At 40.2% G+C, this 6,671-nt stretch overlaps 1 non-coding gene across 1 annotated transcript; it reads right to left on the reverse strand.

Annotated features, from left to right (window-relative positions):
* Positions 1 to 6,335: 6,335 nt before the first annotated feature.
* On the reverse strand, positions 6,336 to 6,442 carry LOC118482877. The gene has a single exon (XR_004869101.1). It is a non-coding gene; the product is annotated as a small nucleolar RNA R71 (small nucleolar RNA).
* Between the last annotated feature and the right edge of the window lie 229 nt (positions 6,443 to 6,671).

Consider the following 6,671-nt stretch of genomic DNA (forward strand, 5'->3'; position numbering starts at 1 on the left):
CACAATCATGCGGATTCTAATCGGTTTCATCTAAACCTGAAATCATAACATCACTTATCACAAAAACATAAACAAAACACTAACCGATTACGAGTAAAGAAGGGTGATCCGAACAAGAGGATGATCGGATGTTCTTGTGCCTTCGGTTTCCAAGCAACGAGAGAGAGAGAGTTTGTGTGTGTGTTTCTTGGTTGCAAAGTTGTAAAAACTAGAACCCTAAGGTGTGTGTGAGTATAAATACGTAGAGGGGATGTGGGCCGAAAACCCCACATGGGCTGTGTCATGGTCTCGAGTCCACTAAATGGACCGAGTGGGTTTTGTGTTCGATGTGGTTCGGTAATTATAACATTAAATCACATAATTCACGTAATACGTATCATTCAAACAATCACTTAATCGCAATAATTCACATAGTTACACGTAACATCATAACATTCGTTAACTCAAAGTGTCGTATCAGCACGTAACGTTACATCCAAGTAAGTCTAAAGTCCGAGTTGTCACACGGTTTCTGTTGGAAAACCGATCGTAGAATGCGGAGTGGAAGTAATCATGCTCAGATTGCCCTGAGTTTCTCTTCAAATCTGTAACATCTCGGAAATTCAAAAAGAATAATATAGCAACACGTGTCCAGTCAACCCTCAAATATTCCCGGTAAGTTGGACGAGAGGGACCAAACACGTAAATATACGGAAGGATGGAAGTGGAGGGGTTAAAATGACAAAATGCCAAATTTTTGGCTTCTAGAGGTCCTTTACGGACCACAAGGCATATGCCTTACGGTCCGTAAGGCATTTAAAATGTTTTGGCTTTTAAAGGTCCCTTACGGACCACAAGGCATATGCCTTATGGTCCGTAAGGCATTCAATTAAACTGTGGGCGCTGAAGGTCCTTACGGACCGTAAGCCATCACCCTTTCGGTCCGTAAGGGTGTTGCTGACAGTCCAAAAACAGCTGGCATCTGCAGCTACTATCTCTGCCACTATGCTCGCGATTGTGCCACCATTTCTCTTTCTTTGGACATGTGTGATGACGCTAATCACCTCCTTAGCATCTCTGATCACACTTGGCAAGAATTGAAGGCTTGAGCTCAAGTATAAATAGCTCGATACTTGCACCTTCATAACTTGCACCTTTCGTTCCTTCTTTCTCTCATCTTTGGAGATTGCTTCTGCTTATAAAGGCCTCCTATTTGAAGCTTAGTCTTCCTTGAACACTTGTAAGTGTTCTAACTCAGTATTTTTTCAATTATAGGCTAAATTATTAGCCGAAAGTCAAGCAAATTTACTTTTTCTTTGACTTTCGGTTATGAACATTTCGGTCAAGATAATGTTCGAATTGAGCATGGCTACGTGATCGTAATAATGTAGATGTTAATCCCCTAAGAGGGCACCTTCTGAAGATCACGTTAAGTTGGTCAAATAATGGGTCAAAGTTTTATTAAATAAAAGTAAAAAACGCCGATCTTCGTAATTAATGTTAAATGAACTTCTAAGTATTGAAACTTTAATTTTTGACACTATATCAGTTTATATAACATATTTAGACATGTTAGATCATGTCCAACCCATCATTTCCTGCTAAAAGGTCGGTTTGCAACCGAAAGTCAAACAGTTTGACTTCTGCTTTGACTTTCGATTCTGACCCGTTTAAGATAGTTTAGATACTGATTTGAAGTTGTTATATAATCGTGTTATTGTAGGGAATAACCCCTAAGGGTTATACCTTTTGATCATATCATTTATCGGGTTTTATGCAAGTCTACATATTATGCCTAAGTAATACCCAAAATGCCCTTTTGCGCATATATTGGTTTTGAAAGATGATGAACATATAATCTGAGTTATAAACTAATGTGGTAACATAATAAACATGTTTTGGCATACTGGACTTACCATAGACCCATCCGATCACCCGATGCCGCCTATGCGCGTACGGTTGACTTATATAGCATAGTTTATATAAATTAGTCAAATGGGGTCAAAACCTATCCAAATCAGTTCTAATCAGAATGTATGGTTGTTTGACCCACATTCTATGAGTTATAGTACTCACAAGGGTGCAACCCACATTCTATCCGGTCTCCACTTAATCTAACCGTACCTATTTATTATAAGTTAACCGGTCCAAGTCTTATGACTTTAATAAGACCCGTTAACATTCTAACGGATCATAGTTTCATCCATTCCAGATTAGGAGCCTCCAGTAAATTGTGCCTGTATTAGTTTTTTCAATTAACGGTTGTGCTTAAAATATCTTTGACTTGTAAAGATAAGCTCAGGTAAATACACTTAGCCTCTTTTACCCTATACGAGCTTGGGATACGACTTTACCCACTTGGTCAGGTATGGGATCAGTGACGAATGATTTCCAAAATCCAAATAACCCGTTTTAATTTGTTATGCTTGATAACTTAAACATTGGGGGTTAATGCGACCGTGTCCTTAACTGCAAGTGGCCACGACCTAAGCGCAGGGTGTAGGCATACACCTGACAGGCGCTATTATGCAATATCATATTCTTAATAAAAAGTGGTGTGTCGGTTAATAATGTATCGGAATTTAGTTCCATGCCCCATATGTATTGACAAGAATACTGGTAAAAAGAGATATCACTTTGTCCCAAGTTATTTATAAACTTATATACCAAATGGTATAAAATGATTTTTGAAAAGTTTTTCAAAACGTGTCGGTTAATTGTATTTACCAGCGAAAGCTGACGTATTTTCAAAAGACTAAGCGCATGTTAGCAAATACGGAATAGGTTGGAGCTGCTCGGTATATGCATATTGGAATTTGCGACTCCAACCAAGGCCTAGTAGTATTTATATATTCATTTATGTTATTTCCGATCCGCCTGTGGATCTTTAGTACACTTTCTGTATGTATAATTATTTTGAACTTTCTAGACACTTGTACTTTGTAATATTATTTTATAATCCTAAGATTTCTGCTGTGCTAAATGTGAATATCTATATCAATCGTCACGCATAAACCCCAAGTCCGGGCCCTTCGGGAAATCAGGGTGTGTCTAAGCTCAAATATCACAATAGCATATTCCTTAGACTTTTCCGGGTCTAGGTATTAACCTAAGGCCACTCATATCTATTTAGTTATTGATTTTGATATTTAATAGGTAAATTATGCCGCCAAGATGACAAGGAATGGGAAAAGGTCCCATGCGGGGAGGACTGTCACGATTACTATCATCACACTCGCATCGCTCAGAACATCCCCAACATTCGAGTGAGTCACATTCATCACAACCCTCTAGACACTTTGTCTGAAATCACTCTTCTCATTCACACCATTCTTACCATTCCCGCTCCCACTCACATCATGATTCATTCGACCTAGTCAATACATAAATTCACCTCCCCCTAGCCAAAATCAACAAGATAACGACTCTGACCTGGAGATGCCACCATCTGGAACAAATTTGCATCTTATAGAACTATCTAGTGACACGACATCATATGCAGGTTCACTATACCAAGGTCCTGATGAGTAGGATCAATATTTCAACCAATTCACTTTTTATAATACCCCTGAACATAAAAGACTTCCTTATCCACCTCCTCAAACACTGCCACCTCCACAAGAGGATGAGCCAATGGAGCAACAACAACCACCACCACAATCAAGGAAGCCTCGCACCGGTGCACGAATGTTAGTGCGTGCTGGGCAATGGTTAGAATCACTTCCACCTTTACCTGGACCCAACTATACCAGAGGACCCACAAATGGGTGGACCCTCCAATCCTGAACCTATTGCTGAGCCACCTCAACTAGGGCTGTTCACGAGCCGAACCGAACCGATTAGACGTTTGCTCGTGCTCGGTTCGTTTACAAACCGATCCAAACCGAGCAGAGCGTTTTTTAACTGACCCAAACTCGACCGAGCATCTTTCGATCCGAGTATTTTTCGAACGAACGTCGAGCGAGTATCGAGCGTCGAAGAACAAACAAGGAAAGTGACAATGGGAGTGCTAGTTATTAGAATAAAGTGCAGTTTTCCTCCCTGATGTTTCGTCCAATAGAACACAAGTAAAAAATTAACAAATAACAAGGAATACAAAAACACTCAACTAGTTCTATCGAGATTAGTGATATGTGTAAAATGCAACATATAAAATACATCAGGTGAGGCATAAAACTAACCCTTTTTAGTACTAATGTTGGAAAAAGTGTGCTTTTGTCTTCCTATTGTATTTTCAGGATTAAATGAGCGTAAATGAACAAAAGGAACAAATATGCAGCAAAATCTAACATACATACAAGAAAAGGAACAAACATGGCATGCCCGACCCCTCAACAGTATCTTCACAAGCAAAAACAAGTAAACAGAAGGCTGACCATGGCCCCGTGCCCAGCGGACACGGAGGCGTGGCCAGGTGTCTTCAGAAAGGACAAAGCTTTAGAAGCTTCTATTCCCGACACGGAGGCGTGCCCAACTCAACACGGGCCATGGTCAACGCTAAGATTCACAGAATCCAAGCAAATCTTGATAGTACAGATACACTTCTGCATACGGGGCCGTGCCTAGCGGACACGGGGGCATGTGGAGCTAATGCAGACAAATTGCAATTAATGAAGAAAGAGAATAAGGATGGACACGGGGCCGTGTCCGGGCTTCTGTGCAGGCTATAAATAGAGGTGCTTGGTTCACTTCAAAGGCATCCATTGGCAAACCACCTCTCTCCCACTTCACCCACACTCCACCACCACTACAAACCACATCCACCACCATCATCCATCATCCATCATAGAGTGTGTGTAGTAGTCTTGAGATCCAAGATTGATAGTAAGAGTTCTTGACAATCAAAGGCCATGTTTGCCTAAGTCTCTTACATCACTTGGTGAAGACAAGCATTTAGTGTAATACTTTTGATTTTTAATCTTTTCGCACTTTTTATTTGGTTTTGTATTAATGACTTTAATAACTAGTTTCTTATGTTGAAGGTGAAACTTCCTTATCATTTGTCTGTGGTGTCTTGGCGTTATTTTACTGTCTATATAAAATAAAAGATATACACCATTCATATCTCTATGGTCTATATACAGATATGTTGGCTACCTGGTCGGGGGTTAAGGGAATGGTTTGGTAAGGTTCTTGCTTTGTTCAGTGTATAGATCCTGCAAGGACCTGGGTCAAGCTTACTAGGACCCCCTTCAATACCCACTGGTATTGGATGGCCGGGGTGTGAATGGCTTGATCCCCTCATATGTAAACTACTATTAATACATTAACCCGGCTACTTGGGATTGTATCCTTGCTGACTCAAACCACTTAGCCGAGGGTAACGTCACCTTCAATAGAGGGGCCTACCACATTACGCATTAATAACTTAATTAATTATCTTTCAATATTCCGACCCTTTTAGATTGTATCCTTGCTGACTCAAACTATTGGGTTGAGGGTAACGTCACCTTCAAAAGAGGGGCCTACTACTATAACTAAGATAATCTCTTAAAAAGTGCAAAAGTGCGGAAATCATCAAAGGTTACACTAATGGCGAGTCGGATCCAAGTGATTTATCTTGTTTATCTGTTTTTATTTTTATTTTTATTTTCAACATTTTTAGTTTTTATTTTCATGTTTAAAACTTTTTCTAAACTTTTGATTTGATTAGACTTTGAGGATAAACCGGTACTAAAAGCTCTTGTGTCCTTGGACGACCTCGGTATCTTACCAACGCTATACTACGCTCACGATGGATGCACTTGCCCATATGTGTGTTTAGTGTTAGTAGAATATCGTGTTTTATAAATTTAAAACTTGACTAAAGTGTTAAAAAGGGCTTAAAATATAACTAAAAATATATCACACTCGACATGCAGTGCATGAGCTCAAGTTCCAATAAAGACATAAAAGAACCTCTAGACGAACCCGAACGCTTTCTAAGAAAAAGACTTAAAGCTAAAAACCAAGAGAAAGTTTCAGGGGACCCACTTCCAATGGCGGATCAACGTACTCTAATGGATTACCTACGGCCCACGGTAGGTAATCTCGGCGCCGCTATCAATGCACCGAATGTCGATGCCAACAACTTCGAACTTCGGCCGCATTTGATTCAAATGCTCTAAAACTCCGCAACTTTCCATGGGCTTGCGGACGAAGATCCCCATTTACATATTACCAACTTTTTGGAAATATGTGATTCTTTTCGGATCAACGGAGCATCGAATGACGCCATCCGCCTCCGAATGTTCCCATTTTCACTAAAAGACCGAGCTAAGGCTTGGCTTAACACCCTCCCAGTTGGTTCGGTAAACACCTGGGATGAACTAGCCCAAAAGTTTTTGTATAAGTATTTCCCTCCTTCTAAAACGGCTAAATTAATGACTGGAATTAATACATACTCACAAGAGGACGGGGAATCCTTATATGAAACTTGGGAAAGGTTCAAGGAGCTACTAAGAAAGTGTCCTCATCATGGTCTTGCGGTATGGCAACAAGTATCCACTTTCTATAATGGGTTGTTGCCACACACAAGACAAACACTTGACTCTAGCTCCAGGGGACTTCTAGGTAATCGTCGCCCAAATGAAATTTATAATCAAATTGAGGAAATTGCTCAAAACAATTTTCAGTGGCATACTCCCCGAGGCACAAAATCTATTGCCCCGGGCGCCCATAAGGTTGATGAAAGCACCTCTTTACAAGCCCAA

Source organism: Helianthus annuus, chromosome 1, assembly GCF_002127325.2.
Source record: "Helianthus annuus cultivar XRQ/B chromosome 1, HanXRQr2.0-SUNRISE, whole genome shotgun sequence".
In the NCBI taxonomy this organism is placed as follows: domain Eukaryota; kingdom Viridiplantae; phylum Streptophyta; class Magnoliopsida; order Asterales; family Asteraceae; genus Helianthus; species Helianthus annuus.